We start from the raw sequence: 22,743 nt of genomic DNA, 5'->3' as shown, positions 1-22,743 counted from the left end.
TCGGGAGGAGGCCCTTGCCTGATATACTCTGGTTTCTCTTCAGAATGTAAAAATCTTTCGCCTTTTACTAAAGATTTCCGTGGAGAGGAGCAAAACTGAGTTTTATGGCAATTTTTGCATGCTCCAGCTTGCTGGGGTTTCCTTCTTTGGGTTGAACGACAGAATGAGCGGGAGGTGGCTGTAGTGGGAGGCTGACTCCTGTGGCTGCTGCTGGGAGGGAGGCGGTCCTCATTTGAATATTGTGGCCATGGACGGCCCGCTTTTTGGGGAGCAGGAAGCTCGTTTGAAGGGGTGACCCTCTGGTGGAAAGGAGGGCTCAGAGAAGGGAGCAGCCTGGGGAAGATGGCCTCTCGCCGGGCTGGCTGTGTGGTACCGTTTGGTTTAGCCATCATCAACCCCCTGCCTCCCCTTTTCTAGGAGGTCTCCCCGGGCCAAGTGAGGGCTGCGGCCAGGGTGTTAGGTCGGGAGGAGGCCCTTGCCTGATATACTCTGGTTTCTCTTCAGAACGTAAAAATCTTTCGCCTTTTACTAAAGATTTCCGTGGAGAGGAGCAAAACTGAGTTTTATGGCAATTTTTGCATGCTCCAGCTTGCTGGGGTTTCCTTCTTTGGGTTGAACGACAGAATGAGCGGGAGGTGGCTGTAGTGGGAGGCTGACTCCTGTGGCTGCTGCTGGGAGGGAGGCGGTCCTCATTTGAATATTGTGGCCATGGACGGCCCGCTTTTTGGGGAGCAGGAAGCTCGTTTGAAGGGGTGACCCTCTGGTGGAAAGGAGGGCTCAGAGAAGGGAGCAGCCTGGGGAAGATGGCCTCTCGCCGGGCTGGCTGTGTGGTACCGTTTGGTTTAGCCATCATCAACCCCCTGCCTCCCCTTTTCTAGGAGGTCTCCCCGGGCCAAGTGAGGGCTGCGGCCAGGGTGTTAGGTCGGGAGGAGGCCCTTTCCTGATATACTCTGGTTTCTCTTCAGAACGTAAAAATCTTTCGCCTTTTACTAAAGATTTCCGTGGAGAGGAGCAAAACTGAGTTTTATGGCAATTTTTGCATGCTCCAGCTTGCTGGGGTTTCCTTCTTTGGGTTGAACGACAGAATGAGCGGGAGGTGGCTGTAGTGGGAGGCTGACTCCTGTGGCTGCTGCTGGGAGGGAGGCGGTCCTCATTTGAATATTGTGGCCATGGACGGCCCGCTTTTAGGGGAGCAGGAAGCTCGTTTGAAGGGGTGACCCTCTGGTGGAAAGGAGGGCTCAGAGAAGGGAGCAGCCTGGGGAAGATGGCCTCTCGCCGGGCTGGCTGTGTGGTACCGTTTGGTTTAGCCATCATCAACCCCCTGCCTCCCCTTTTCTAGGAGGTCTCCCCGGGCCAAGTGAGGGCTGCGGCCAGGGTGTTAGGTCGGGAGGAGGCCCTTTCCTGATATACTCTGGTTTCTCTTCAGAACGTAAAAATCTTTCGCCTTTTACTAAAGATTTCCGTGGAGAGGAGCAAAACTGAGTTTTATGGCAATTTTTGCATGCTCCAGCTTGCTGGGGTGTCCTTCTTTGGGTTGAACGACAGAATGAGCGGGAGGTGGCTGTAGTGGGAGGCTGACTCCTGTGGCTGCTGCTGGGAGGGAGGCGGTCCTCATTTGAATATTGTGGCCATGGACGGCCCGCTTTTTGGGGAGCAGCAAGCTCGTTTGAAGGGGTGACCCTCTGGTGGAAAGGAGGGCTCAGAGAAGGGAGCAGCCTGGGGAAGATGGCCTCTCGCCGGGCTGGCTGTGTGGTACCGTTTGGTTTAGCCATCATCAACCCCCTGCCTCCCCTTTTCTAGGAGGTCTCCCCGGGCCAAGTGAGGGCTGCGGCCAGGGTGTTAGGTCGGGAGGAGGCCCTTGCCTGATATACTCTGGTTTCTCTTCAGAACGTAAAAATCTTTCGCCTTTTACTAAAGATTTCCGTGGAGAGGAGCAAAACTGAGTTTTATGGCAATTTTTGCATGCTCCAGCTTGCTGGGGTTTCCTTCTTTGGGTTGAACGACAGAATGAGCGGGAGGTGGCTGTAGTGGGAGGCTGACTCCTGTGGCTGCTGCTGGGAGGGAGGCGGTCCTCATTTGAATATTGTGGCCATGGACGGCCCGCTTTTTGGGGAGCAGGAAGCTCGTTTGAAGGGGTGACCCTCTGGTGGAAAGGAGGGCTCAGAGAAGGGAGCAGCCTGGGGAAGATGGCCTCTCGCCGGGCTGGCTGTGTGGTACCGTTTGGTTTAGCCATCATAAACCCCCTGCCTCCCCTTTTCTAGGAGGTCTCCCCGGGCCAAGTGAGGGCTGCGGCCAGGGTGTTAGGTCGGGAGGAGGCCCTTGCCTGATATACTCTGGTTTCTCTTCAGAACGTAAAAATCTTTCGCCTTTTACTAAAGATTTCCGTGGAGAGGAGCAAAACTGAGTTTTATGGCAATTTTTGCATGCTCCAGCTTGCTGGGGTTTCCTTCTTTGGGTTGAACGACAGAATGAGCGGGAGGTGGCTGTAGTGGGAGGCTGACTCCTGTGGCTGCTGCTGGGAGGGAGGCGGTCCTCATTTGAATATTGTGGCCATGGACGGCCCGCTTTTTGGGGAGCAGGAAGCTCGTTTGAAGGGGTGACCCTCTGGTGGAAAGGAGGGCTCAGAGAAGGGAGCAGCCTGGGGAAGATGGCCTCTCGCCGGGCTGGCTGTGTGGTACCGTTTGGTTTAGCCATCATCAACCCCCTGCCTCCCCTTTTCTAGGAGGTCTCCCCGGGCCAAGTGAGGGCTGCGGCCAGGGTGTTAGGTCGGGAGGAGGCCCTTGCCTGATATACTCTGGTTTCTCTTCAGAACGTAAAAATCTTTCGCCTTTTACTAAAGATTTCCATGGAGAGGAGCAAAACTGAGTTTTATGGCAATTTTTGCATGCTCCAGCTTGCTGGGGTTTCCTTCTTTGGGTTGAACGACAGAATGAGCGGGAGGTGGCTGTAGTGGGAGGCTGACTCCTGTGGCTGCTGCTGGGAGGGAGGCGGTCCTCATTTGAATATTGTGGCCATGGACGGCCCGCTTTTTGGGGAGCAGGAAGCTCGTTTGAAGGGGTGACCCTCTGGTGGAAAGGAGGGCTCAGAGAAGGGAGCAGGCTGGGGAAGATGGCCTCTCGCCGGGCTGGCTGTGTGGTACCGTTTGGTTTAGCCATCATCAACCCCCTGCCTCCCCTTTTCTAGGAGGTCTCCCCGGGCCAAGTGAGGGCTGCGGCCAGGGTGTTAGGTCGGGAGGAGGCCCTTGCCTGATATACTCTGGTTTCTCTTCAGAACGTAAAAATCTTTCGCCTTTTACTAAAGATTTCCGTGGAGAGGAGCAAAACTGAGTTTTATGGCAATTTTTGCATGCTCCAGCTTGCTGGGGTTTCCTTCTTTGGGTTGAACGACAGAATGAGCGGGAGGTGGCTGTAGTGGGAGGCTGACTCCTGTGGCTGCTGCTGGGAGGGAGGCGGTCCTCATTTGAATATTGTGGCCATGGACGGCCCGCTTTTTGGGGAGCAGGAAGCTCGTTTGAAGGGGTGACCCTCTGGTGGAAAGGAGGGCTCAGAGAAGGGAGCAGCCTGGGGAAGATGGCCTCTCGCCGGGCTGGCTGTGTGGTACCGTTTGGTTTAGCCATCATCAACCCCCTGCCTCCCCTTTTCTAGGAGGTCTCCCCGGGCCAAGTGAGGGCTGCGGCCAGGGTGTTAGGTCGGGAGGAGGCCCTTGCCTGATATACTCTGGTTTCTCTTCAGAACGTAAAAATCTTTCGCCTTTTACTAAAGATTTCCGTGGAGAGGAGCAAAACTGAGTTTTATGGCAATTTTTGCATGCTCCAGCTTGCTGGGGTTTCCTTCTTTGGGTTGAACGACAGAATGAGCGGGAGGTGGCTGTAGTGGGAGGCTGACTCCTGTGGCTGCTGCTGGGAGGGAGGCGGTCCTCATTTGAATATTGTGGCCATGGACGGCCCGCTTTTTGGGGAGCAGGAAGCTCGTTTGAAGGGGTGACCCTCTGGTGGAAAGGAGGGCTCAGAGAAGGGAGCAGCCTGGGGAAGATGGCCTCTCGCCGGGCTGGCTGTGTGGTACCGTTTGGTTTAGCCATCATCAACCCCCTGCCTCCCCTTTTCTAGGAGGTCTCCCCGGGCCAAGTGAGGGCTGCGGCCAGGGTGTTAGGTCGGGAGGAGGCCCTTGCCTGATATACTCTGGTTTCTCTTCAGAACGTAAAAATCTTTCGCCTTTTACTAAAGATTTCCGTGGAGAGGAGCAAAACTGAGTTTTATGGCAATTTTTGCATGCTCCAGCTTGCTGGGGTTTCCTTCTTTGGGTTGAATGACAGAATGAGCGGGAGGTGGCTGTAGTGGGAGGCTGACTCCTGTGGCTGCTGCTGGGAGGGAGGCGGTCCTCATTTGAATATTGTGGCCATGGACGGCCCGCTTTTTGGGGAGCAGGAAGCTCGTTTGAAGGGGTGACCCTCTGGTGGAAAGGAGGGCTCAGAGAAGGGAGCAGCCTGGGGAAGATGGTCTCTCGCCGGGCTGGCTGTGTGGTACCGTTTGGTTTAGCCATCATCAACCCCCTGCCTCCCCTTTTCTAGGAAGTCTCCCCGGGCCAAGTGAGGGCTGCGGCCAGGGTGTTAGGTCGGGAGGAGGCCCTTGCCTGATATACTCTGGTTTCTCTTCAGAACGTAAAAATCTTTCGCCTTTTACTAAAGATTTCCGTGGAGAGGAGCAAAACTGAGTTTTATGGCAATTTTTGCATGCTCCAGCTTGCTGGGGTTTCCTTCTTTGGGTTGAACGACAGAATGAGTGGGAGGTGGCTGTAGTGGGAGGCTGACTCCTGTGGCTGCTGCTGGGAGGGAGGCGGTCCTCATTTGAATATTGTGGCCATGGACGGCCCGCTTTTTGGGGAGCAGGAAGCTCGTTTGAAGGGGTGACCCTCTGGTGGAAAGGAGGGCTCAGAGAAGGGAGCAGCCTGGGGAAGATGGCCTCTCGCCGGGCTGGCTGTGTGGTACCGTTTGGTTTAGCCATCATCAACCCCCTGCCTCCCCTTTTCTAGGAGGTCTCCCCGGGCCAAGTGAGGGCTGCGGCCAGGGTGTTAGGTCGGGAGGAGGCCCTTGCCTGATATACTCTGGTTTCTCTTCAGAACGTAAAAATCTTTCGCCTTTTACTAAAGATTTCCGTGGAGAGGAGCAAAACTGAGTTTTATGGCAATTTTTGCATGCTCCAGCTTGCTGGGGTTTCCTTCTTTGGGTTGAACGACAGAATGAGCGGGAGGTGGCTGTAGTGGGAGGCTGACTCCTGTGGCTGCTGCTGGGAGGGAGGCGGTCCTCATTTGAATATTGTGGCCATGGACGGCCCGCTTTTTGGGGAGCAGGAAGCTCGTTTGAAGGGGTGACCCTCTGGTGGAAAGGAGGGCTCAGAGAAAGGAGCAGCCTGGGGAAGATGGCCTCTCGCCGGGCTGGCTGTGTGGTACCGTTTGGTTTAGCCATCATCAACCCCCTGCCTCCCCTTTTCTAGGAGGTCTCCCCGGGCCAAGTGAGGGCTGCGGCCAGGGTGTTAGGTCGGGAGGAGGCCCTTGCCTGATATACTCTGGTTTCTCTTCAGAACGTAAAAATCTTTCGCCTTTTACTAAAGATTTCCGTGGAGAGGAGCAAAACTGAGTTTTATGGCAATTTTTGCATGCTCCAGCTTGCTGGGGTTTCCTTCTTTGGGTTGAACGACAGAATGAGCGGGAGGTGGCTGTAGTGGGAGGCTGACTCCTGTGGCTGCTGCTGGGAGGGAGGCGGTCCTCATTTGAATATTGTGGCCATGGACGGCCCGCTTTTTGGGGAGCAGGAAGCTCGTTTGAAGGGGTGACCCTCTGGTGGAAAGGAGGGCTCAGAGAAGGGAGCAGCCTGGGGAAGATGGCCTCTCGCCGGGCTGGCTGTGTGGTACCGTTTGGTTTAGCCATCATCAACCCCCTGCCTCCCCTTTTCTAGGAGGTCTCCCCGGGCCAAGTGAGGGCTGCGGCCAGGGTGTTAGGTCGGGAGGAGGCCCTTGCCTGATATACTCTGGTTTCTCTTCAGAACGTAAAAATCTTTCGCCTTTTACTAAAGATTTCCGTGGAGAGGAGCAAAACTGAGTTTTATGGCAATTTTTGCATGCTCCAGCTTGTTGGGGTTTCCTTCTTTGGGTTGAACGACAGAATGAGCGGGAGGTGGCTGTAGTGGGAGGCTGACTCCTGTGGCTGCTGCTGGGAGGGAGGCGGTCCTCATCTGAATATTGTGGCCATGGACGGCCCGCTTTTTGGGGAGCAGGAAGCTCGTTTGAAGGGGTGACCCTCTGGTGGAAAGGAGGGCTCAGAGAAGGGAGCAGCCTGGGGAAGATGGCCTCTCGCCGGGCTGGCTGTGTGGTACCGTTTGGTTTAGCCATCATCAACCCCCTGCCTCCCCTTTTCTAGGAGGTCTCCCCGGGCCAAGTGAGGGCTGCGGCCAGGGTGTTAGGTCGGGAGGAGGCCCTTGCCTGATATACTCTGGTTTCTCTTCAGAACGTAAAAATCTTTCGCCTTTTACTAAAGATTTCCGTGGAGAGGAGCAAAACTGAGTTTTATGGCAATTTTTGCATGCTCCAGCTTGCTGGGGTTTCCTTCTTTGGGTTGAACGACAGAATGAGCGGGAGGTGGCTGTAGTGGGAGGCTGACTCCTGTGGCTGCTGCTGGGAGGGAGGCGGTCCTCATTTGAATATTGTGGCCATGAACGGCCCGCTTTTTGGGGAGCAGGAAGCTCGTTTGAAGGGGTGACCCTCTGGTGGAAAGGAGGGCTCAGAGAAGGGAGCAGCCTGGGGAAGATGGCCTCTCGCCGGGCTGGCTGTGTGGTACCGTTTGGTTTAGCCATCATCAACCCCCTGCCTCCCCTTTTCTAGGAGGTCTCCCCGGGCCAAGTGAGGGCTGCGGCCAGGGTGTTAGGTCGGGAGGAGGCCCTTGCCTGATATACTCTGGTTTCTCTTCAGAACGTAAAAATCTTTCGCCTTTTACTAAAGATTTCCGTGGAGAGGAGCAAAACTGAGTTTTATGGCAATTTTTGCATGCTCCAGCTTGCTGGGGTTTTCTTCTTTGGGTTGAACGACAGAATGAGCGGGAGGTGGCTGTAGTGGGAGGCTGACTCCTGTGGCTGCTGCTGGGAGGGAGGTGGTCCTCATTTGAATATTGTGGCCATGGACAGCCCGCTTTTTGGGGAGCAGGAAGCTCGTTTGAAGGGGTGACCCTCTGGTGGAAAGGAGGGCTCAGAGAAGGGAGCAGCCTGGGGAAGATGGCCTCTCGCCGGGCTGGCTGTGTGGTACCGTTTGGTTTAGCCATCATCAACCCCCTGCCTCCCCTTTTCTAGGAGGTCTCCCCGGGCCAAGTGAGGGCTGCGGCCAGGGTGTTAGGTCGGGAGGAGGCCCTTGCCTGATATACTCTGGTTTCTCTTCAGAACGTAAAAATCTTTCGCCTTTTACTAAAGATTTCCGTGGAGAGGAGCAAAACTGAGTTTTATGGCAATTTTTGCATGCTCCAGCTTGCTGGGGTTTCCTTCTTTGGGTTGAACGACAGAATGAGCGGGAGGTGGCTGTAGTGGGAGGCTGACTCCTGTGGCTGCTGCTGGGAGGGAGGCGGTCCTCATTTGAATATTGTGGCCATGGACGGCCCGCTTTTTGGGGAGCAGGAAGCTCGTTTGAAGGGGTGACCCTCTGGTGGAAAGGAGGGCTCAGAGAAGGGAGCAGCCTGGGGAAGATGGTCTCTCGCCGGGCTGGCTGTGTGGTACCGTTTGGTTTAGCCATCATCAACCCCCTGCCTCCCCTTTTCTAGGAGGTCTCCCCGGGCCAAGTGAGGGCTGCGGCCAGGGTGTTAGGTCGGGAGGAGGCCCTTGCCTGATATACTCTGGTTTCTCTTCAGAACGTAAAAATCTTTCGCCTTTTACTAAAGATTTCCGTGGAGAGGAGCAAAACTGAGTTTTATGGCAATTTTTGCATGCTCCAGCTTGCTGGGGTTTCCTTCTTTGGGTTGAACGACAGAATGAGCGGGAGGTGGCTGTAGTGGGAGGCTGACTCCTGTGGCTGCTGCTGGGAGGGAGGCGGTCCTCATTTGAATATTGTGGCCATGGACGGCCCGCTTTTTGGGGAGCAGGAAGCTCGTTTGAAGGGGTGACCCTCTGGTGGAAAGGAGGGCTCAGAGAAGGGAGCAGCCTGGGGAAGATGGCCTCTCGCCGGGCTGGCTGTGTGGTACCGTTTGGTTTAGCCATCATCAACCCCCTGCCTCCCCTTTTCTAGGAGGTCTCCCCGGGCCAAGTGAGGGCTGCGGCCAGGGTGTTAGGTCGGGAGGAGGCCCTTGCCTGATATACTCTGGTTTCTCTTCAGAACGTAAAAATCTTTCGCCTTTTACTAAAGATTTCCGTGGAGAGGAGCAAAACTGAGTTTTATGGCAATTTTTGCATGCTCCAGCTTGCTGGGGTTTCCTTCTTTGGGTTGAACGACAGAATGAGCGGGAGGTGGCTGTAGTGGGAGGCTGACTCCTGTGGCTGCTGCTGGGAGGGAGGCGGTCCTCATTTGAATATTGTGGCCATGGACGGCCCGCTTTTTGGGGAGCAGGAAGCTCGTTTGAAGGGGTGACCCTCTGGTGGAAAGGAGGGCTCAGAGAAAGGCGCAGCCTGGGGAAGATGGCCTCTCGCCGGGCTGGCTGTGTGGTACCGTTTGGTTTAGCCATCATCAACCCCCTGCCTCCCCTTTTCTAGGAGGTCTCCCCGGGCCAAGTGAGGGCTGCGGCCAGGGTGTTAGGTCGGGAGGAGGCCCTTGCCTGATATACTCTGGTTTCTCATCAGAACGTAAAAATCTTTCGCCTTTTACTAAAGATTTCCGTGGAGAGGAGCAAAACTGAGTTTTATGGCAATTTTTGCATGCTCCAGCTTGCTGGGGTTTCCTTCTTTGGGTTGAACGACAGAATGAGCGGGAGGTGGCTGTAGTGGGAGGCTGACTCCTGTGGCTGCTGCTGGGAGGGAGGCGGTCCTCATTTGAATATTGTGGCCATGGACGGCCCGCTTTTTGGGGAGCAGGAAGCTCGTTTGAAGGGGTGACCCTCTGGTGGAAAGGAGGGCTCAGAGAAGGGAGCAGCCTGGGGAAGATGGCCTCTCGCCGGGCTGGCTGTGTGGTACCGTTTGGTTTAGCCATCATCAACCCCCTGCCTCCCATTTTCTAGGAGGTCTCCCCGGGCCAAGTGAGGGCTGCGGCCAGGGTGTTAGGTCGGGAGGAGGCCCTTGCCTGATATACTCTGGTTTCTCTTCAGAACGTAAAAATCTTTCGCCTTTTACTAAAGATTTCCGTGGAGAGGAGCAAAACTGAGTTTTATCGCAATTTTTGCATGCTCCAGCTTGCTGGGGTTTCCTTCTTTGGGTTGAACGACAGAATGAGCGGGAGGTGGCTGTAGTGGGAGGCTGACTCCTGTGGATGCTGCTGGGAGGGAGGCGGTCCTCATCTGAATATTGTGGCCATGGACGGCCCGCTTTTTGGGGAGCAGGAAGCTCGTTTGAAGGGGTGACCCTCTGGTGGAAAGGAGGGCTCAGAGAAGGGAGCAGCCTGGGGAAGATGGCCTCTCGCCGGGCTGGCTGAGTGGTACCGTTTGGTTTAGCCATCATCAACCCCCTGCCTCCCCTTTTCTAGGAGGTCTCCCCGGGCCAAGTGAGGGCTGCGGCCAGGGTGTTAGGTCGGGAGGAGGCCCTTGCCTGATATACTCTGGCTTCTCTTCAAAACGTAAAAATCTTTCGCCTTTTACTAAAGATTTCCGTGGAGAGGAGCAAAACTGAGTTTTATGGCAATTTTTGCATGCTCCAGCTTGCTGGGGTTTCCTTCTTTGGGTTGAACGACAGAATGAGCGGGAGGTGGCTGTAGTGGGAGGCTGACTCCTGTGGCTGCTGCTGGGAGGGAGGCGGTCCTCATTTGAATATTGTGGCCATGAACGGCCCGCTTTTTGGGGAGCAGGAAGCTCGTTTGAAGGGGTGACCCTCTGGTGGAAAGGAGGGCTCAGAGAAGGGAGCAGCCTGGGGAAGATGGCCTCTCGCCGGGCTGGCTGTGTGGTACCGTTTGGTTTAGCCATCATCAACCCCCTGCCTCCCCTTTTCTAGGAGGTCTCCCCGGGCCAAGTGAGGGCTGCGGCCAGGGTGTTAGGTCGGGAGGAGGCCCTTGCCTGATATACTCTGGTTTCTCTTCAGAACGTAAAAATCTTTCGCCTTTTACTAAAGATTTCCGTGGAGAGGAGCAAAACTGAGTTTTATGGCAATTTTTGCATGCTCCAGCTTGCTGGGGTTTCCTTCTTTGGGTTGAACGACAGAATGAGCGGGAGGTGGCTGTAGTGGGAGGCTGACTCCTGTGGCTGCTGCTGGGAGGGAGGCGGTCCTCATTTGAATATTGTGGCCATGGACAGCCCGCTTTTTGGGGAGCAGGAAGCTCGTTTGAAGGGGTGACCCTCTGGTGGAAAGGAGGGCTCAGAGAAGGGAGCAGCCTGGGGAAGATGGCCTCTCGCCGGGCTGGCTGTGTGGTACCGTTTGGTTTAGCCATCATCAACCCCCTGCCTCCCCTTTTCTAGGAGGTCTCCCCGGGCCAAGTGAGGGCTGCGGCCAGGGTGTTAGGTCGGGAGGAGGCCCTTGCCTGATATACTCTGGTTTCTCTTCAGAACGTAAAAATCTTTCGCCTTTTACTAAAGATTTCCGTGGAGAGGAGCAAAACTGAGTTTTATGGCAATTTTTGCATGCTCCAGCTTGCTGGGGTTTCCTTCTTTGGGTTGAACGACAGAATGAGCGGGAGGTGGCTGTAGTGGGAGGCTGACTCCTGTGGCTGCTGCTGGGAGGGAGGCGGTCCTCATTTGAATATTGTGGCCATGGACGGCCCGCTTTTTGGGGAGCAGGAAGCTCGTTTGAAGGGGTGACCCTCTGGTGGAAAGGAGGGCTCAGAGAAGGGAGCAGCCTGGGGAAGATGGCCTCTCGCCGGGCTGGCTGTGTGGTACCGTTTGGTTTAGCCATCATCAACCCCCTGCCTCCCCTTTTCTAGGAGGTCTCCCCGGGCCAAGTGAGGGCTGCGGCCAGGGTGTTAGGTCGGGAGGAGGCCCTTGCCTGATATACTCTGGTTTCTCTTCAGAACGTAAAAATCTTTCGCCTTTTACTAAAGATTTCCGTGGAGAGGAGCAAAACTGAGTTTTATGGCAATTTTTGCATGCTCCAGCTTGCTGGGGTTTCCTTCTTTGGGTTGAACGACAGAATGAGCGGGAGGTGGCTGTAGTGGGAGGCTGACTCCTGTGGCTGCTGCTGGGAGGGAGGCGGTCCTCATTTGAATATTGTGGCCATGGACGGCCCGCTTTTTGGGGAGCAGGAAGCTCGTTTGAAGGGGTGATCCTCTGGTGGAAAGGAGGGCTCAGAGAAGGGAGCAGCCTGGGGAAGATGGCCTCTCGCCGGGCTGGCTGTGTGGTACCGTTTGGTTTAGCCATCATCAACCCCCTGCCTCCCCTTTTCTAGGAGGTCTCCCCGGGCCAAGTGAGGGCTGCGGCCAGGGTGTTAGGTCGGGAGGAGGGCCTTGCCTGATATACTCTGGTTTCTCTTCAGAACGTAAAAATCTTTCGCCTTTTACTAAAGATTTCCGTGGAGAGGAGCAAAACTGAGTTTTATGGAAATTTTTGCATGCTCCAGCTTGCTGGGGTTTCCTTCTTTGGGTTGAACGACAGAATGAGCGGGAGGTGGCTGTAGTGGGAGGCTGACTCCTGTGGCTGCTGCTGGGAGGGAGGCGGTCCTCATTTGAATATTGTGGCCATGGACGGCCCGCGTTTTGGGGAGCAGGAAGCTCGTTTGAAGGGGTGACCCTCTGGTGGAAAGGAGGGCTCAGAGAATGGAGCAGCCTGGGGAAGATGGCCTCTCGCCGGGCTGGCTGTGTGGTACCGTTTGGTTTAGCCATCATCAACCCCCTGCCTCCCCTTTTCTAGGAGGTCTCCCCGGGCCAAGTGAGGGCTGCGGCCAGGGTGTTAGGTCGGGAGGAGGCCCTTGCCTGATATACTCTGGTTTTTCTTCAGAACGTAAAAATCTTTCGCCTTTTACTAAAGATTTCCGTGGAGAGGAGCAAAACTGAGTTTTATGGCAATTTTTGCATGCTCCAGCTTGCTGGGGTTTCCTTCTTTGGGTTGAACGACAGAATGAGCGGGAGGTGGCTGTAGTGGGAGGCTGACTCCTGTGGCTGCTGCTGGGAGGGAGGCGGTCCTCATTTGAATATTGTGGCCATGGACGGCCCGCTTTTGGGGAGCAGGAAGCTCGTTTGAAGGGGTGACCCTCTGGTGGAAAGGAGGGCTCAGAGAAGGGAGCAGCCTGGGGAAGATGGCCTCTCGCCGGGCTGGCTGTGTGGTACCGTTTGGTTTAGCCATCATCAACCCCCTGCCTCCCCTTTTCTAGGAGGTCTCCCCGGGCCAAGTGAGGGCTGCGGCCAGGGTGTTAGGTCGGGAGGAGGCCCTTGCCTGATATACTCTGGTTTCTCTTCAGAACGTAAAAATCTTTCGCCTTTTACTAAAGATTTCCGTGGAGAGGAGGAAAACTGAGTTTTATGGCAATTTTTGCATGCCCCAGCTTGCTGGGGTTTCCTTCTTTGGGTTGAACGACAGAATGAGCGGGAGGTGGCTGTAGTGGGAGGCTGACTCCTGTGGCTGCTGCTGGGAGGGAGGCGGTCCTCATTTGAATATTGTGGCCATGGACGGCCCGCTTTTTGGGGAGCAGGAAGCTCGTTTGAAGGGGTGACCCTCTGGTGGAAAGGAGGGCTCAGAGAAGGGAGCAGCCTGGGGAAGATGGCCTCTCGCCGGGCTGGCTGTGTGGTACCGTTTGGTTTAGCCATCATCAACCCCCTGCCTCCCCTTTTCTAGGAGGTCTCCCCGGGCCAAGTGAGGGCTGCGGCCAGGGTGTTAGGTCGGGAGGAGGCCCTTGCCTGATATACTCTGGTTTCTCTTCAGAACGTAAAAATCTTTCGCCTTTTACTAAAGATTTCCGTGGAGAGGAGCAAAACTGAGTTTTATGGCAATTTTTGCATGCTCCAGCTTGCTGGGGTTTCCTTCTTTGGGTTGAACGACAGAATGAGCGGGAGGTGGCTGAAGTGGGAGGCTGACTCCTGTGGCTGCTGCTGGGAGGGAGGCGGTCCTCATTTGAATATTGTGGCCATGGACGGCCCGCTTTTTGGGGAGCAGGAAGCTCGTTTGAAGGGGTGACCCTCTGGTGGAAAGGAGGGCTCAGAGAAGGGAGCAGCCTGGGGAAGATGGCCTCTCGCCGGGCTGGCTGTGTGGTACCGTTTGGTTTAGCCATCATCAACCCCCTGCCTCCCCTTTTCTAGGAGGTCTCCCCGGGCCAAGTGAGGGCTGCGGCCAGGGTGTTAGGTCGGGAGGTGGCCCTTGCCTGATATACTCTGGTTTCTCTTCAGAACGTAAAAATCTTTCGCCTTTTACTAAAGATTTCCATGGAGAGGAGCAAAACTGAGTTTTATGGCAATTTTTGCATGCTCCAGCTTGCTGGGGTTTCCTTCTTTGGGTTGAACGACAGAATGAGCGGGAGGTGGCTGAAGTGGGAGGCTGACTCCTGTGGCTGCTGCTGGGAGGGAGGCGGTCCTCATTTGAATATTGTGGCCATGGACGGCCCGCTTTTTGGGGAGCAGGAAGCTCGTTTGAAGGGGTGACCCTCTGGTGGAAAGGAGGGCTCAGAGAAGGGAGCAGCCTGGGGAAGATGGCCTCTCGCCGGGCTGGCTGTGTGGTACCGTTTGGTTTAGCCATCATCAACCCCCTGCCTCCCCTTTTCTAGGAGGTCTCCCCGGGCCAAGTGAGGGCTGCGGCCAGGGTGTTAGGTCGGGAGGAGGCCCTTGCCTGATATACTCTGGTTTCTCTTCAGAACGTAAAAATCTTTCGCCTTTTACTAAAGATTTCCGTGGAGAGGAGCAAAACTGAGTTTTATGGCAATTTTTGCATGCTCCAGCTTGCTGGGGTTTCCTTCTTTGGGTTGAACGACAGAATGAGCGGGAGGTGGCTGTAGTGGGAGGCTGACTCCTGTGGCTGCTGCTGGGAGGGAGGCGGTCCTCATTTGAATATTGTGGCCATGGACGGCCCGCTTTTTGAGGAGCAGGAAGCTCGTTTGAAGGGGTGACCCTCTGGTGGAAAGGAGGACTCAGAGAAGGGAGCAGCCTGGGGAAGATGGCCTCTCGCCGGGCTGGCTGTGTGGTACCGTTTGGTTTAGCCATCATCAACCCCCTGCCTCCCCTTTTCTAGGAGGTCTCCCCGGGCCAAGTGAGGGCTGCGGCCAGGGTGTTAGGTCGGGAGGAGGCCCTTGCCTGATATACTCTGGTTTCTCTTCAGAACGTAAAAATCTTTCGCCTTTTACTAAAGATTTCCGTGGAGAGGAGCAAAACTGAGTTTTATGGCAATTTTTGCATGCTCCAGCTTGCTGGGGTTTCCTTCTTTGGGTTGAACGACAGAATGAGCGGGAGGTGGCTGTAGTGGGAGGCTGACTCCTGTGGCTGCTGCTGGGAGGGAGGCGGTCCTCATTTGAATATTGTGGCCATGGACGGCCCGCTTTTTGGGGAGCAGGAAGCTCGTTTGAAGGGGTGACCCTCTGGTGGAAAGGAGGGCTCAGAGAAGGGAGCAGCCTGGGGAAGATGGCCTCTCGCCGGGCTGGCTGTGTGGTACCGTTTGGTTTAGCCATCATCAACCCCCTGCCTCCCCTTTTCTAGGAGGTCTCCCCGGGCCAAGTGAGGGCTGCGGCCAGGGTGTTAGGTCGGGAGGAGGCCCTTGCCTGATATACTCTGGCTTCTCTTCAGAACGTAAAAATCTTTCGCCTTTAACTAAAGATTTCCGTGGAGAGGAGCAAAACTGAGTTTTATGGCAATTTTTGCATGCTCCAGCTTGCTGGGGTTTCCTTCTTTGGGTTGAACGACAGAATGAGCGGGAGGTGGCTGTAGTGGGAGGCTGACTCCTGTGGCTGCTGCTGGGAGGGAGGCGGTCCTCATTTGAATATTGTGGCCATGGACGGCCCGCTTTTTGGGGAGCAGGAAGCTCGTTTGAAGGGGTGACCCTCTGGTGGAAAGGAGGGCTCAGAGAAGGGAGCAGCCTGGGGAAGATGGCCTCTCGCCGGGCTGGCTGTGTGGTACCGTTTGGTTTAGCCATCATCAACCCCCTGCCTCCCCTTTTCTAGGAGGTCTCCCCGGGCCAAGTGAGGGCTGCGGCCAGGGTGTTAGGTCGGGAGGAGGCCCTTGCCTGATATACTCTGGTTTCTCTTCAGAACGTAAAAATCTTTCGCCTTTTACTAAAGATTTCCGTGGAGAGGAGCAAAACTGAGTTTTATGGCAATTTTTGCATGCTCCAGCTTGCTGGGGTTTCCTTCTTTGGGTTGAACGACAGAATGAGCGGGAGGTGGCTGTAGTGGGAGGCTGACTCCTGTGGCTGCTGCTGGGAGGGAGGCGGTCCTCATTTGAATATTGTGGCCATGGACGGCCCGCTTTTTGGGGAGCAGGAAGCTCGTTTGAAGGGGTGACCCTCTGGTGGAAAGGAGGGCTCAGAGAAGGGAGCAGCCTGGGGAAGATGGCCTCTCGCCGGGCTGGCTGTGTGGTACCGTTTGGTTTAGCCATCATCAACCCCCTGCCTCCCCTTTTCTAGGAGGTCTCCCCGGGCCAAGTGAGGGCTGCGGCCAGGGTGTTAGGTCGGGAGGAGGCCCTTGCCTGATATACTCTGGCTTCTCTTCAGAACGTAAAAATCATTCGCCTTTAACTAAAGATTTCCGTGGAGAGGAGCAAAACTGAGTTTTATGGCAATTTTTGCATGCTCCAGCTTGCTGGGGTTTCCTTCTTTGGGTTGAACGACAGAATGAGCGGGAGGTGGCTGTAGTGGGAGGCTGACTCCTGTGGCTGCTGCTGGGAGGGAGGCGGTCCTCATTTGAATATTGTGGCCATGGACGGCCCGCTTTTTGGGGAGCAGGAAGCTCGTTTGAAGGGGTGACCCTCTGGTGGAAAGGAGGGCTCAGAGAAGGGAGCAGCCTGGGGAAGATGGCCTCTCGCCGGGCTGGCTGTGTGGTACCGTTTGGTTTAGCCATCATCAACCCCCTGCCTCCCCTTTTCTAGGAGGTCTCCCCGGGCCAAGTGAGGGCTGCGGCCAGGGTGTTAGGTCGGGAGGAGGCCCTTGCCTGATATACTCTGGTTTCTCTTCAGAACGTAAAAATCTTTCGCCTTTTACTAAAGATTTCCGTGGAGAGGAGCAAAACTGAGTTTTATGGCAATTTTTGCATGCTCCAGCTTGCTGGGGTTTCCTTCTTTGGGTTGAACGACAGAATGAGCGGGAGGTGGCTGTAGTGGGAGGCTGACTCCTGTGGCTGCTGCTGGGAGGGAGGCGGTCCTCATTTCAATATTGTGGCCATGGACGGCCCGCTTTTTGGGGAGCAGGAAGCTCGTTTGAAGGGGTGACCCTCTGGTGGAAAGGAGGGCTCAGAGAAGGGAGCAGCCTGGGGAAGATGGCCTCTCGCCGGGCTGGCTGTGTGGTACCGTTTGGTTTAGCCATCATCAACCCCCTGCCTCCCCTTTTCTAGGAGGTCTCCCCGGGCCAAGTGAGGGCTGCGGCCAGGGTGTTAGGTCGGGAGGAGGCCCTTGCCTGATATACTCTGGTTTCTCTTCAGAACGTAAAAATCTTTCGCCTTTTACTAAAGATTTCCGTGGAGAGGAGCAAAACTGAGTTTTATGGCAATTTTTGCATGCTCCAGCTTGCTGGGGTTTCCTTCTTTGGGTTGAACGACAGAATGAGCGGGAGGTGGCTGTAGTGGGAGGCTGACTCCTGTGGCTGCTGCTGGGAGGGAGGCGGTCCTCATTTGAATATTGTGGCCATGGACGGCCCGCTTTTTGGGGAGCAGGAAGCTCGTTTGAAGGGGTGACCCTCTGGTGGAAAGGAGGGCTCAGAGAAGGGAGCAGCCTGGGGAAGATGGCCTCTCGCCGGGCTGGCTGTGTGGTACCGTTTGGTTTAGCCATCATCAACCCCCTGCCTCCCCTTTTCTAGGAGGTCTCCCCGGGCCAAGTGAGGGCTGCGGCCAGGGTGTTAGGTCGGGAGGAGGCCCTTGCCTGATATACTCTGGTTTCTCTTCAGAATGTAAAAATCTTTCGCCTTTTACTAAAGATTTCCGTGGAGAGGAGCAAAACTGAGTTTTATGGCAATTTTTGCATGCTCCAGCTTGCTGGGGTTTCCTTCTTTGGGTTGAACGACAGAATGAGCGGGAGGTGGCTGTAGTGGGAGGCTGACTCCTGTGGCTGCTGCTGGGAGGGAGGCGGTCCTCATTTGAATATTGTGGCCATGGACGGCCCGCTTTTTGGGGAGCAGGAAGCTCGTTTGAAGGGGTGACCCTCTGGTGGAAAGGAGAGCTCAGAGAAGGGAGCAGCCTGGGGAAGATGGCCTCTCGCCGGGCTGGCTGTGTGGTACCGTTTGGTTTAGCCATCATCAACCCCCTGCCTCCCCTTTTCTAGGAGGTCTCCCCGGGCCAAGTGAGGGCTGCGGCCAGGGTGTTAGGTCGGGAGGAGGCCCTTGCCTGATATACTCTGGTTTCTCTTCAGAACGTAAAAATCTTTCGCCTTTTACTAAAGATTTCCGTGGAGAGGAGCAAAACTGAGTTTTATGGCAATTTTTGCATGCTCCAGCTTGCTGGGGTTTCCTTCTTTGGGTTGAACGACAGAATGAGCGGGAGGTGGCTGTAGTGGGAGGCTGACTCCTGTGGCTGCTGCTGGGAGGGAGGCGGTCCTCATTTGAATATTGTGGCCATGGACGGCCCGCTTTTTGGGGAGCAGGAAGCTCGTTTGAAGGGGTGACCCTCTGGTGGAAAGGAGGGCTCAGAGAAGGGAGCAGCCTGGGGAAGATGGCCTCTCGCCGGGCTGGCTGTGTGGTACCGTTTGGTTTAGCCATCATCAACCCCCTGCCTCCCCTTTTCTAGGAGGTCTCCCCGGGCCAAGTGAGGGCTGCGGCCAGGGTGTTAGGTCGGGAGGAGGCCCTTGCCTGATATACTCTGGTTTCTCTTCAGAACGTAAAAATCTTTCGCCTTTTACTAAAGATTTCCGTGGAGAGGAGCAAAACTGAGTTTTATGGCAATTTTTGCATGCTCCAGCTTGCTGGGGTTTCCTTCTTTGGGTTGAACGACAGAATGAGCGGGAGGTGGCTGTAGTGGGAGGCTGACTCCTGTGGCTGCTGCTGGGAGGGAGGCGGTCCTCATTTGAATATTGTGGCCATGGACGGCCCGCTTTTTGGGGAGCAGGAAGCTCGTTTGAAGGGGTGACCCTCTGGTGGAAAGGAGGGCTCAGAGAAGGGAGCAGCCTGGGGAAGATGGCCTCTCGCCGGGCTGGCTGTGTGGTACCGTTTGGTTTAGCCATCATCAACCCCCTGCCTCCCCTTTTCTAGGAGGTCTCCCCGGGCCAAGTGAGGGCTGCGGCCAGGGTGTTAGGTCGGGAGGAGGCCCTTGCCTGATGTACTCTGGTTTCTCTTCAGAACGTAAAAATCTTTCGCCTTTTACTAAAGATTTCCGTGGAGAGGAGCAAAACTGAGTTTTATGGCAATTTTTGCATGCTCCAGCTTGCTGGGGTTTCCTTCTTTGGGTTGAACGACAGAATGAGCGGGAGGTGGCTGTAGTGGGAGGCTGACTCCTGTGGCTGCTGCTGGGAGGGAGGCGGTCCTCATTTGAATATTGTGGCCATGGACGGCCCGCTTTTTGGGGAGCAGGAAGCTCGTTTGAAGGGGTGACCCTCTGGTGGAAAGGAGGGCTCAGAGAAGGGAGCAGCCTGGGGAAGATGGCCTCTCGCCGGGCTGGCTGTGTGGTACCGTTTGGTTTAGCCATCATCAACCCCCTGCCTCCCCTTTTCTAGGAGGTCTCCCCGGGCCAAGTGAGGGCTGCGGCCAGGGTGTTAGGTCGGGAGGAGGCCCTTGCCTGATATACTCTGGTTTCTCTTCAGAACGTAAAAATCTTTCGCCTTTTACTAAAGATTTCCGTGGAGAGGAGCAAAACTGAGTTTTATGGCAATTTTTGCATGCTCCAGCTTGCTGGGGTTTCCTTCTTTGGGTTGAACGACAGAATTAGCGGGAGGTGGCTGTAGTGGGAGGCTGACTCCTGTGGCTGCTGCTGGGAGGAAGGAGGTCCTCATTTGAATATTGTGGCCAAGGACGGCCCGCTTTTTGGGGAGCAGGAAGCTCGTTTGAAGGGGTGACCCTCTGGTGGAAAGGAGGGCTCAGAGAAGGGAGCAGCCTGGGGAAGATGGCCTCTCGCCGGGCTGGCTGTGTGGTACCGTTTGGTTTAGCCATCATCAACCCCCTGCCTCCCCTTTTCCAGGAGGTCTCCCCGGGCCAAGTGAGGGCTGCGGCCAGGGTGTTAGGTCGGGAGGAGGCCCTTGCCTGATATACTCTGGTTTCTCTTCAGAACGTAAAAATCTTTCGCCTTTTACTAAAGATTTCCGTGGAGAGGAGCAAAACTGAGTTTTATGGCAATTTTTGCATGCTCCAGCTTGCTGGGGTTTCCTTCTTTGGGTTGAACGACAGAATGAGCGGGAGGTGGCTGTAGTGGGAGGCTGACTCCTGTGGCTGCTGCTGGGAGGGAGGCGGTCCTCATTTGAATATTGTGGCCATGGACGGCCCGCTTTTTGGGGAGCAGGAAGCTCGTTTGAAGGGGTGACCCTCTGGTGGAAAGGAGGGCTCAGAGAAGGGAGCAGCCTGGGGAAGATGGCCTCTCGCCGGGCTGGCAGTGTGGTACCGTTTGGTTTAGCCATCATCAACCCCCTGCCTCCCCTTTTCTAGGAGGTCTCCCCGGGCCAAGTGAGGGCTGCGGCCAGGGTGTTAGGTCGGGAGGAGGCCCTTGCCTGATATACTCTGGTTTCTCTTCAGAACGTAAAGATCTTTCGCCTTTTACTAAAGATTTCCGTGGAGAGGAGCAAAACTGAGTTTTATGGCAATTTTTGCATGCTCCAGCTTGCTGGGGTTTCCTTCTTTGGGTTGAACGACAGAATGAGCGGGAGGTGGCTGTAGTGGGAGGCTGACTCCTGTGGCTGCTGCTGGGACGGAGGCGGTCCTCATTTGAATATTGTGGCCATGGACGGCCCGCTTTTTGGGGAGCAGGAAGCTCGTTTGAAGGGGTGACCCTCTGGTGGAAAGGAGGGCTCAGAGAAGGGAGCAGCCTGGGGAAGGTGGCCTCTCGCCGGGCTGGCTGTGTGGTACCGTTTGGTTTAGCCATCATCAACCCCCTGCCTCCCCTTTTCTAGGAGGTCTCCCCGGGCCAAGTGAGGGCTGCGGCCAGGGTGTTAGGTCGGGAGGAGGCCCTTGCCTGATATACTCTGGTTTCTCTTCAGAACGTAAAAATCTTTCGCCTTTTACTAAAGATTTCCGTGGAGAGGAGCAAAACTGAGTTTTATGGCAATTTTTGCATGCTCCAGCTTGCTGGGGTTTCCTTCTTTGGGTTGAACGACAGAATGAGCGGGAGGTGGCTGTAGTGGGAGGCTGACTCCTGTGGCTGCTACTGGGAGGGAGGCGGTCCTCATTTGAATATTGTGGCCAAGGACGGCCCGCTTTTTGGGGAGCAGGAAGCTCGTTTGAAGGGGTGACCCTCTGGTGGAAAGGAGGGCTCAGAGAAGGGAGCAGCCTGGGGAAGATGGCCTCTCGCCGGGCTGGCTGTGTGGTACCGTTTGGTTTAGCCATCATCAACCCCCTGCCTCCCCTTTTCCAGGAGGTCTCCCCGGGCCAAGTGAGGGCTGCGGCCAGGGTGTTAGGTCGGGAGGAGGCCCTTGCCTGATATACTCTGGTTTCTCTTCAGAACGTAAAAATCTTTCGCCTTTTACTAAAGATTTCCGTGGAGAGGAGCAAAACTGAGTTTTATGGCAATTTTTGCATGCTCCAGCTTGCTGGGGTTTCCTTCTTTGGGTTGAACGACAGAATGAGCGGGAGGTGGCTGTAGTGGGAGGCTGACTCCTGTGGCTGCTGCTGGGAGGGAGGCGGTCCTCATTTGAATATTGTGGCCATGGACGGCCCGCTTTTTGGGGAGCAGGAAGCTCGTTTGAAGGGGTGACCCTCTGGTGGAAAGGAGGGCTCAGAGAAGGGAGCAGCCTGGGGAAGATGGCCTCTCGCCGGGCTGGCTGTGTGGTACCGTTTGGTTTAGCCATCATCAACCCCCTGCCTCCCCTTTTCTAGGAGGTCTCCCCGGGCCAAGTGAGGGCTGCGGCCAGGGTGTTAGGTCGGGAGGAGGCCCTTGCCTGATATACTCTGGTTTCTCTTCAGAACGTAAAAATCTTTCGCCTTTTACTAAAGATTTCCGTGGAGAGGAGCAAAACTGAGTTTTATGGCAATTTTTGCATGCTCCAGCTTGCTGGGGTTTCCTTCTTTGGGTTGAACGACAGAATGAGCGGGAGGTGGCTGTAGTGGGAGGCTGACTCCTGTGGCTGCTGCTGGGACGGAGGCGGTCCTCATTTGAATATTGTGGCCATGGACGGCCCGCTTTTTGGGGAGCAGGAAGCTCGTTTGAAGGGGTGACCCTCTGGTGGAAAGGAGGGCTCAGAGAAGGGAGCAGCCTGGGGAAGGTGGCCTCTCGCCGGGCTGGCTGTGTGGTACCGTTTGGTTTAGCCATCATCAACCCCCTGCCTCCCCTTTTCTAGGAGGTCTCCCCGGGCCAAGTGAGGGCTGCGGCCAGGGTGTTAGGTCGGGAGGAGGCCCTTGCCTGATATACTCTGGTTTCTCTTCAGAACGTAAAAATCTTTCGCCTTTTACTAAAGATTTCCGTGGAGAGGAGCAAAACTGAGTTTTATGGCAATTTTTGCATGCTCCAGCTTGCTGGGGTTTCCTTCTTTGGGTTGAACGACAGAATGAGCGGGAGGTGGCTGTAGTGGGAGGCTGACTCCTGTGGCTGCTGCTGGGAGGGAGGCGGTCCTCATTTGAATATTGTGGCCAAGGACGGCCCGCTTTTTGGGGAGCAGGAAGCTCGTTTGAAGGGGTGACCCTCTGGTGGAAAGGAGGGCTCAGAGAAGGGAGCAGCCTGGGGAAGATGGCCTCTCGCCGGGCTGGCTGTGTGGTACCGTTTGGTTTAGCCATCATCAACCCCCTGCCTCCCCTTTTCCAGGAGGTCTCCCCGGGCCAAGTGAGGGCTGCGGCCAGGGTGTTAGGTCGGGAGGAGGCCCTTGCCTGATATACTCTGGTTTCTCTTCAGAACGTAAAAATCTTTCGCCTTTTACTAAAGATTTCCGTGGAGAGGAGCAAAACTGAGTTTTATGGCAATTTTTGCATGCTCCAGCTTGCTGGGGTTTCCTTCTTTGGGTTGAACGACAGAATGAGCGGGAGGTGGCTGTAGTGGGAGGCTGACTCCTGTGGCTGCTGCTGGGAGGGAGGCGGTCCTCATTTGAATATTGTGGCCATGGACGGCACGCTTTTTGGGGAGCAGGAAGCTCGTTTGAAGGAATGACCCTCTGGTGGAAAGGAGGGCTCAGAGAAGGGAGCAGCCTGGGGAAGATGGCCTCTCGCCGGGCTGGCTGTGTGGTACCGTTTGGTTTAGCCATCATCAACCCCCTGCCTCCCCTTTTCTAGGAGGTCTCCCCGGGCCAAGTGAGGGCTGCGGCCAGGGTGTTAGGTCGGGAGGAGGCCCTTGCCTGATATACTCTGGTTTCTCTTCAGAACGTAAAAATCTTTCGCCTTTTACTAAAGATTTCCGTGGAGAGGAGCAAAACTGAGTTTTATGGCAATTTTTGCATGCTCCAGCTTGCTGGGGTTTCCTTCTTTGGGTTGA

The 22,743-nt window shown here is 55.6% G+C and overlaps 50 non-coding genes across 50 annotated transcripts; all 50 read left to right on the top strand.

The window, feature by feature from the left end:
• The first annotated feature begins 23 nt into the window (after positions 1-23).
• On the top strand, positions 24-139 carry LOC142297637 (U5 spliceosomal RNA). Its single transcript, XR_012751914.1, has one exon. It is a non-coding gene; the product is annotated as a U5 spliceosomal RNA (small nuclear RNA).
• A 345-nt stretch (positions 140-484) lies between these two features.
• LOC142298150 (U5 spliceosomal RNA) lies at positions 485-600 on the top strand. Its single transcript, XR_012752364.1, has one exon. It is a non-coding gene; the product is annotated as a U5 spliceosomal RNA (small nuclear RNA).
• A 345-nt stretch (positions 601-945) lies between these two features.
• On the top strand, positions 946-1,061 carry LOC142298149 (U5 spliceosomal RNA). Its single transcript, XR_012752363.1, has one exon. It is a non-coding gene; the product is annotated as a U5 spliceosomal RNA (small nuclear RNA).
• A 345-nt stretch (positions 1,062-1,406) lies between these two features.
• LOC142297671 (U5 spliceosomal RNA) lies at positions 1,407-1,522 on the top strand. The gene has a single exon (XR_012751947.1). It is a non-coding gene; the product is annotated as a U5 spliceosomal RNA (small nuclear RNA).
• A 345-nt stretch (positions 1,523-1,867) lies between these two features.
• On the top strand, positions 1,868-1,983 carry LOC142298148 (U5 spliceosomal RNA). The gene has a single exon (XR_012752362.1). It is a non-coding gene; the product is annotated as a U5 spliceosomal RNA (small nuclear RNA).
• Positions 1,984-2,328: 345 nt separating this feature from the next.
• On the top strand, positions 2,329-2,444 carry LOC142298146 (U5 spliceosomal RNA). The gene has a single exon (XR_012752361.1). It is a non-coding gene; the product is annotated as a U5 spliceosomal RNA (small nuclear RNA).
• A 345-nt stretch (positions 2,445-2,789) lies between these two features.
• LOC142297748 (U5 spliceosomal RNA) lies at positions 2,790-2,905 on the top strand. The gene has a single exon (XR_012752022.1). It is a non-coding gene; the product is annotated as a U5 spliceosomal RNA (small nuclear RNA).
• A 345-nt stretch (positions 2,906-3,250) lies between these two features.
• LOC142298145 (U5 spliceosomal RNA) lies at positions 3,251-3,366 on the top strand. Its single transcript, XR_012752360.1, has one exon. It is a non-coding gene; the product is annotated as a U5 spliceosomal RNA (small nuclear RNA).
• A 345-nt stretch (positions 3,367-3,711) lies between these two features.
• LOC142298144 (U5 spliceosomal RNA) lies at positions 3,712-3,827 on the top strand. Its single transcript, XR_012752359.1, has one exon. It is a non-coding gene; the product is annotated as a U5 spliceosomal RNA (small nuclear RNA).
• A 345-nt stretch (positions 3,828-4,172) lies between these two features.
• Positions 4,173-4,288, top strand: LOC142298143 (U5 spliceosomal RNA). Its single transcript, XR_012752358.1, has one exon. It is a non-coding gene; the product is annotated as a U5 spliceosomal RNA (small nuclear RNA).
• A 345-nt stretch (positions 4,289-4,633) lies between these two features.
• On the top strand, positions 4,634-4,749 carry LOC142298142 (U5 spliceosomal RNA). Its single transcript, XR_012752357.1, has one exon. It is a non-coding gene; the product is annotated as a U5 spliceosomal RNA (small nuclear RNA).
• Positions 4,750-5,094: 345 nt separating this feature from the next.
• LOC142298141 (U5 spliceosomal RNA) lies at positions 5,095-5,210 on the top strand. The gene has a single exon (XR_012752356.1). It is a non-coding gene; the product is annotated as a U5 spliceosomal RNA (small nuclear RNA).
• Positions 5,211-5,555: 345 nt separating this feature from the next.
• Positions 5,556-5,671, top strand: LOC142298140 (U5 spliceosomal RNA). The gene has a single exon (XR_012752355.1). It is a non-coding gene; the product is annotated as a U5 spliceosomal RNA (small nuclear RNA).
• Positions 5,672-6,016: 345 nt separating this feature from the next.
• On the top strand, positions 6,017-6,132 carry LOC142298377 (U5 spliceosomal RNA). Its single transcript, XR_012752582.1, has one exon. It is a non-coding gene; the product is annotated as a U5 spliceosomal RNA (small nuclear RNA).
• A 345-nt stretch (positions 6,133-6,477) lies between these two features.
• LOC142298139 (U5 spliceosomal RNA) lies at positions 6,478-6,593 on the top strand. The gene has a single exon (XR_012752354.1). It is a non-coding gene; the product is annotated as a U5 spliceosomal RNA (small nuclear RNA).
• A 345-nt stretch (positions 6,594-6,938) lies between these two features.
• On the top strand, positions 6,939-7,054 carry LOC142298138 (U5 spliceosomal RNA). Its single transcript, XR_012752353.1, has one exon. It is a non-coding gene; the product is annotated as a U5 spliceosomal RNA (small nuclear RNA).
• Positions 7,055-7,399: 345 nt separating this feature from the next.
• Positions 7,400-7,515, top strand: LOC142298137 (U5 spliceosomal RNA). Its single transcript, XR_012752352.1, has one exon. It is a non-coding gene; the product is annotated as a U5 spliceosomal RNA (small nuclear RNA).
• Positions 7,516-7,860: 345 nt separating this feature from the next.
• LOC142298136 (U5 spliceosomal RNA) lies at positions 7,861-7,976 on the top strand. Its single transcript, XR_012752351.1, has one exon. It is a non-coding gene; the product is annotated as a U5 spliceosomal RNA (small nuclear RNA).
• A 345-nt stretch (positions 7,977-8,321) lies between these two features.
• LOC142298135 (U5 spliceosomal RNA) lies at positions 8,322-8,437 on the top strand. The gene has a single exon (XR_012752350.1). It is a non-coding gene; the product is annotated as a U5 spliceosomal RNA (small nuclear RNA).
• A 345-nt stretch (positions 8,438-8,782) lies between these two features.
• Positions 8,783-8,898, top strand: LOC142297687 (U5 spliceosomal RNA). Its single transcript, XR_012751962.1, has one exon. It is a non-coding gene; the product is annotated as a U5 spliceosomal RNA (small nuclear RNA).
• Positions 8,899-9,243: 345 nt separating this feature from the next.
• LOC142297483 (U5 spliceosomal RNA) lies at positions 9,244-9,359 on the top strand. The gene has a single exon (XR_012751766.1). It is a non-coding gene; the product is annotated as a U5 spliceosomal RNA (small nuclear RNA).
• Positions 9,360-9,704: 345 nt separating this feature from the next.
• On the top strand, positions 9,705-9,820 carry LOC142298298 (U5 spliceosomal RNA). The gene has a single exon (XR_012752505.1). It is a non-coding gene; the product is annotated as a U5 spliceosomal RNA (small nuclear RNA).
• A 345-nt stretch (positions 9,821-10,165) lies between these two features.
• Positions 10,166-10,281, top strand: LOC142298134 (U5 spliceosomal RNA). The gene has a single exon (XR_012752349.1). It is a non-coding gene; the product is annotated as a U5 spliceosomal RNA (small nuclear RNA).
• Positions 10,282-10,626: 345 nt separating this feature from the next.
• Positions 10,627-10,742, top strand: LOC142298133 (U5 spliceosomal RNA). The gene has a single exon (XR_012752348.1). It is a non-coding gene; the product is annotated as a U5 spliceosomal RNA (small nuclear RNA).
• Positions 10,743-11,087: 345 nt separating this feature from the next.
• On the top strand, positions 11,088-11,203 carry LOC142298132 (U5 spliceosomal RNA). The gene has a single exon (XR_012752347.1). It is a non-coding gene; the product is annotated as a U5 spliceosomal RNA (small nuclear RNA).
• A 345-nt stretch (positions 11,204-11,548) lies between these two features.
• On the top strand, positions 11,549-11,664 carry LOC142297571 (U5 spliceosomal RNA). Its single transcript, XR_012751850.1, has one exon. It is a non-coding gene; the product is annotated as a U5 spliceosomal RNA (small nuclear RNA).
• Positions 11,665-12,009: 345 nt separating this feature from the next.
• LOC142297664 (U5 spliceosomal RNA) lies at positions 12,010-12,125 on the top strand. The gene has a single exon (XR_012751941.1). It is a non-coding gene; the product is annotated as a U5 spliceosomal RNA (small nuclear RNA).
• A 344-nt stretch (positions 12,126-12,469) lies between these two features.
• On the top strand, positions 12,470-12,585 carry LOC142297667 (U5 spliceosomal RNA). Its single transcript, XR_012751944.1, has one exon. It is a non-coding gene; the product is annotated as a U5 spliceosomal RNA (small nuclear RNA).
• A 345-nt stretch (positions 12,586-12,930) lies between these two features.
• Positions 12,931-13,046, top strand: LOC142298131 (U5 spliceosomal RNA). Its single transcript, XR_012752346.1, has one exon. It is a non-coding gene; the product is annotated as a U5 spliceosomal RNA (small nuclear RNA).
• A 345-nt stretch (positions 13,047-13,391) lies between these two features.
• On the top strand, positions 13,392-13,507 carry LOC142297746 (U5 spliceosomal RNA). Its single transcript, XR_012752020.1, has one exon. It is a non-coding gene; the product is annotated as a U5 spliceosomal RNA (small nuclear RNA).
• A 345-nt stretch (positions 13,508-13,852) lies between these two features.
• On the top strand, positions 13,853-13,968 carry LOC142298130 (U5 spliceosomal RNA). The gene has a single exon (XR_012752345.1). It is a non-coding gene; the product is annotated as a U5 spliceosomal RNA (small nuclear RNA).
• Positions 13,969-14,313: 345 nt separating this feature from the next.
• LOC142298129 (U5 spliceosomal RNA) lies at positions 14,314-14,429 on the top strand. Its single transcript, XR_012752344.1, has one exon. It is a non-coding gene; the product is annotated as a U5 spliceosomal RNA (small nuclear RNA).
• A 345-nt stretch (positions 14,430-14,774) lies between these two features.
• On the top strand, positions 14,775-14,890 carry LOC142297722 (U5 spliceosomal RNA). Its single transcript, XR_012751996.1, has one exon. It is a non-coding gene; the product is annotated as a U5 spliceosomal RNA (small nuclear RNA).
• Positions 14,891-15,235: 345 nt separating this feature from the next.
• LOC142298128 (U5 spliceosomal RNA) lies at positions 15,236-15,351 on the top strand. The gene has a single exon (XR_012752343.1). It is a non-coding gene; the product is annotated as a U5 spliceosomal RNA (small nuclear RNA).
• A 345-nt stretch (positions 15,352-15,696) lies between these two features.
• LOC142297882 (U5 spliceosomal RNA) lies at positions 15,697-15,812 on the top strand. The gene has a single exon (XR_012752148.1). It is a non-coding gene; the product is annotated as a U5 spliceosomal RNA (small nuclear RNA).
• A 345-nt stretch (positions 15,813-16,157) lies between these two features.
• LOC142298127 (U5 spliceosomal RNA) lies at positions 16,158-16,273 on the top strand. The gene has a single exon (XR_012752342.1). It is a non-coding gene; the product is annotated as a U5 spliceosomal RNA (small nuclear RNA).
• A 345-nt stretch (positions 16,274-16,618) lies between these two features.
• On the top strand, positions 16,619-16,734 carry LOC142298126 (U5 spliceosomal RNA). Its single transcript, XR_012752341.1, has one exon. It is a non-coding gene; the product is annotated as a U5 spliceosomal RNA (small nuclear RNA).
• A 345-nt stretch (positions 16,735-17,079) lies between these two features.
• On the top strand, positions 17,080-17,195 carry LOC142297636 (U5 spliceosomal RNA). Its single transcript, XR_012751913.1, has one exon. It is a non-coding gene; the product is annotated as a U5 spliceosomal RNA (small nuclear RNA).
• Positions 17,196-17,540: 345 nt separating this feature from the next.
• On the top strand, positions 17,541-17,656 carry LOC142298125 (U5 spliceosomal RNA). The gene has a single exon (XR_012752340.1). It is a non-coding gene; the product is annotated as a U5 spliceosomal RNA (small nuclear RNA).
• Positions 17,657-18,001: 345 nt separating this feature from the next.
• LOC142298124 (U5 spliceosomal RNA) lies at positions 18,002-18,117 on the top strand. Its single transcript, XR_012752339.1, has one exon. It is a non-coding gene; the product is annotated as a U5 spliceosomal RNA (small nuclear RNA).
• A 345-nt stretch (positions 18,118-18,462) lies between these two features.
• Positions 18,463-18,578, top strand: LOC142297591 (U5 spliceosomal RNA). The gene has a single exon (XR_012751869.1). It is a non-coding gene; the product is annotated as a U5 spliceosomal RNA (small nuclear RNA).
• A 345-nt stretch (positions 18,579-18,923) lies between these two features.
• Positions 18,924-19,039, top strand: LOC142298123 (U5 spliceosomal RNA). Its single transcript, XR_012752338.1, has one exon. It is a non-coding gene; the product is annotated as a U5 spliceosomal RNA (small nuclear RNA).
• A 345-nt stretch (positions 19,040-19,384) lies between these two features.
• Positions 19,385-19,500, top strand: LOC142298122 (U5 spliceosomal RNA). Its single transcript, XR_012752337.1, has one exon. It is a non-coding gene; the product is annotated as a U5 spliceosomal RNA (small nuclear RNA).
• A 345-nt stretch (positions 19,501-19,845) lies between these two features.
• LOC142297681 (U5 spliceosomal RNA) lies at positions 19,846-19,961 on the top strand. Its single transcript, XR_012751957.1, has one exon. It is a non-coding gene; the product is annotated as a U5 spliceosomal RNA (small nuclear RNA).
• Positions 19,962-20,306: 345 nt separating this feature from the next.
• LOC142298120 (U5 spliceosomal RNA) lies at positions 20,307-20,422 on the top strand. The gene has a single exon (XR_012752336.1). It is a non-coding gene; the product is annotated as a U5 spliceosomal RNA (small nuclear RNA).
• A 345-nt stretch (positions 20,423-20,767) lies between these two features.
• On the top strand, positions 20,768-20,883 carry LOC142298119 (U5 spliceosomal RNA). The gene has a single exon (XR_012752335.1). It is a non-coding gene; the product is annotated as a U5 spliceosomal RNA (small nuclear RNA).
• Positions 20,884-21,228: 345 nt separating this feature from the next.
• On the top strand, positions 21,229-21,344 carry LOC142298118 (U5 spliceosomal RNA). Its single transcript, XR_012752334.1, has one exon. It is a non-coding gene; the product is annotated as a U5 spliceosomal RNA (small nuclear RNA).
• Positions 21,345-21,689: 345 nt separating this feature from the next.
• Positions 21,690-21,805, top strand: LOC142298117 (U5 spliceosomal RNA). The gene has a single exon (XR_012752333.1). It is a non-coding gene; the product is annotated as a U5 spliceosomal RNA (small nuclear RNA).
• A 345-nt stretch (positions 21,806-22,150) lies between these two features.
• Positions 22,151-22,266, top strand: LOC142298116 (U5 spliceosomal RNA). Its single transcript, XR_012752332.1, has one exon. It is a non-coding gene; the product is annotated as a U5 spliceosomal RNA (small nuclear RNA).
• Positions 22,267-22,611: 345 nt separating this feature from the next.
• On the top strand, positions 22,612-22,727 carry LOC142298115 (U5 spliceosomal RNA). Its single transcript, XR_012752331.1, has one exon. It is a non-coding gene; the product is annotated as a U5 spliceosomal RNA (small nuclear RNA).
• The last annotated feature ends 16 nt before the right edge of the window (positions 22,728-22,743 follow it).

This window comes from Anomaloglossus baeobatrachus, chromosome 3 (genome assembly GCF_048569485.1).
Source record: "Anomaloglossus baeobatrachus isolate aAnoBae1 chromosome 3, aAnoBae1.hap1, whole genome shotgun sequence".
Taxonomy (NCBI): Eukaryota; Metazoa; Chordata; class Amphibia; order Anura; family Aromobatidae; genus Anomaloglossus; species Anomaloglossus baeobatrachus.
The sequence above is the reverse complement of the archived record's forward strand: the minus strand, read 5'-3'. Positions and strand labels throughout refer to the sequence as shown.